Below are 2,768 nucleotides of genomic sequence, written 5' to 3' on the forward strand. Positions count from 1 at the left end.
TATTTGCCAGTTGCTTGGCAGTACGTACTAGACATTGTGGCATCATGCATGCTGCGTGAGGTGAGGTGAGAGCTCAACTACCATGGGCATCAAACATAAAATTTTGATTGGAGTAACAGATGCATAAAAGTAGAAATTACAGGTTTCTGAATCTGAACTTTTTTAGTTAACAGACTAACCCAAGCACCTTTTCTGGCATTATATTCAACATATATGAGATGAAACAAATCATACGACGCATAACTAGTCTGATGGGATGCTAAAAAACATACATCTGATTTCTAGCAGTCAGATCGATTATTTTGCTTCTAAGGTCAGCGGATCATGCTGATTAAGGTTCTGTTTTTTAAACCAAGTTACACAAAGAAAATGCACCTAAGCACCAAGAGGAACTGTTACAACTCCATAAGGTATATCCAAGTCACTGCTACTCATATTCAAAAAACCTAACTCCAATATAACCAGAAAGATTGTAAAACATTATATCTCCCTGCTGACACGAACTGAAAGCTTAACAAAAATACCATCTTCTTTTGTTGATGCGTTGGTGTTTTAGAGTAGAGGTAAGAAAACCGGAGACCATATATGTAGTTTCTAACATATGCAAGATTACTTAAAAATTGGAGATGCAAGATAGTAGTATATAGAAGAAGAAACAAGAGAGAGATGCAAGATAGTAGTATATATATGTGAGTCAACCTATTATTCTAGGCAGCTGCCTTGCTAGTGATTCGGTGTCGTCGCAACTGGATCCCTCCCACTCGACCTGCGATCTTCTACAAGGAAAAAGTAGCAGCTCAGTCAACCACCATATAATTATACAAGGAAAAAAATGCTACTTGGCACAAGTGTAAACGAGAAGCTTGAGGTAGCAGCAGATTGAAGTGATAAAGTGCAAAGGAGAAGCTTGAGCTAGTAAACAATTTCTGAATGTTATAAAGTGGGGAAAGTAAAATAAAATTCATAACTAGTCATGGCACTAGAAAAGAGATGAGATTTCACAAAACCAGAGCCAAGCATAGTCCAGAATGTCAAATTTTCAGTTAGTTAATTATTACAGTCCTTTGCTAAAAGAGATGATCCGTCCAAGAAATTTAATACTAGATGCATGCAGTCTGTTGAGGATCTTTTAGTGAATGACTAACAACAAGTAGCCGAGCTTGCCCAAGAAAGATTAGATTCAGAAGTGCTGGCTGCTGCTAGTGAATGGAGCTGACAGTTATACAGTGTCAATTATAGTAAGTAGAGTGAGATGATCAAACGTTTGTGCTGAATAGTAGTGGCAGTGTAATGTTAACTAAATACAGTTGGCAGTGTATATAGTGCATTTTTCTTCTTCTTTCGTTGAGTAGCATAAATTAGACCTATCATTGTGTAAGATGCAGGAGTACTTCTTATACTCTGTGGCATTGCCATACTTAGCCAAGAGTCCCCATTTCTTATATTCTGTGAGATGCAGTCATCTTTTACTCCAGTTCTTATTGTAATTATTGTTAATTTGCAGTTCCTAGCTAGACATAATGTTGTCCCTAACTGTCCCTAGTCTGTTCAAAAGCTATGATGGATCATTTTCTGATTGACTAATATTGGTGCAAATCAGGTTAGTCCTCAGCAGTTACCAACTAAGTCTTTTTGTCCTTCTTTTCTGCAAGTTCAGGTGGGATCTTGTTCAGCAATCACCGCACCAATAAGAAAGAACAGAGGACAATACACAAAATCGTTTGCTAATTCTCAGAGTCTCTGCAACAATGCCTTAGTCAATATTCTTGCTTGATACAATTGTTCTTGGAATAATATATCAACAAAGAGAAACTCCCCACACATTTGATCTTGGTACAGACACAAGTGAAAGAATCTGTTATATATATTGGCCATAGCTTACACCAGAACAGTAGCAACTAAACTCTGATTACTCATTTGGTTGAACCAAAAGTCAAACTGATAAAATCGGAACAAGGATCGATAGTACGCTCAGTTTCACTTAAGATATAAAGTATGGAAACTCCATGTTTACCAGCTTTGCAGTATAGACAGAGCATATTGAAATTTTGCAGCATAGACAGCACAGTTGATAGAAGCTAAATCCAAAGACCAATGCTCAGACCGCTAGATACTGATACTCTTAATACAATAAAAACCGGGAGTGCAAAGCAGAGTAATTGGATACAGACCAATGCATCGACATGATCTGATATTGTATCAATGGAACAAGAGAAACAAAGAATTTGCTAAAATGGCGTGTCACATGCAGACCAGATGATACAGTTTCCAATTCAGCAATTCAGCAAACAAAGAATTCTGCATCTAATCAACTACTCTAGGTATGTACGTACATGGCAGACAAAAACACCTAGCAATAGCAACAAGAGAACATAGTTTCGTCCCTTAGGAAAAAAACACGCCAGAGCATGAGAGATGGAGAGAGCAGAGAGAGAGAGGGGGGGTGATACCTTGACGAGCTCCCCTGATGGCGTGGGTAGTAGGGTCGGGGCAGCGTCCCGGGAAGAACTAGGCACACGCGGTCCGAGGTGCGTGCAGCCTGCGCGCGAGAGGAACTAGCATCATCAGGGAACCTTGACGTCGGCACAATCGAATCGAACAAAGGGGGAGGGGGAGGAGAAGAGGACCTTGCGAGACCTTCAATTGCGGGGTCGCGGGAGAGAAGAAGCACGCGAGCAGCGGCGTGGTCGATGGGAGCAGCTCGAGCAGAGGTGGCGGCGGATCTGGCCGGCGTCGAGGGCGGCGGGGCGGCAGCGTCGGGAGAGGAG

The 2,768-nt window shown here is 41.0% G+C and overlaps 1 protein-coding gene across 2 annotated transcripts in view; it reads right to left on the reverse strand.

Annotated features, from left to right (window-relative positions):
- Positions 1 to 413: 413 nt before the first annotated feature.
- The window catches only part of LOC119295487 (glyceraldehyde-3-phosphate dehydrogenase 2, cytosolic-like), a 41,294-nt gene continuing 38,939 nt past the window's right edge, over positions 414 to 2,768 (reverse strand). The window contains exon 12 of one of the 2 annotated variants that reach the window (XM_037573917.1): positions 414 to 773. The gene's annotated coding sequence lies outside the window, so the exon portion shown is untranslated. Of the gene's footprint in view, positions 777 to 2,768 lie in introns of both variants that reach the window. The other variant, XM_037573916.1, reaches the window with a different exon arrangement.

This window comes from Triticum dicoccoides, chromosome 4B (genome assembly GCF_002162155.2).
Source record: "Triticum dicoccoides isolate Atlit2015 ecotype Zavitan chromosome 4B, WEW_v2.0, whole genome shotgun sequence".
Lineage (NCBI taxonomy): Eukaryota > Viridiplantae > Streptophyta > Magnoliopsida > Poales > Poaceae > Triticum > Triticum dicoccoides.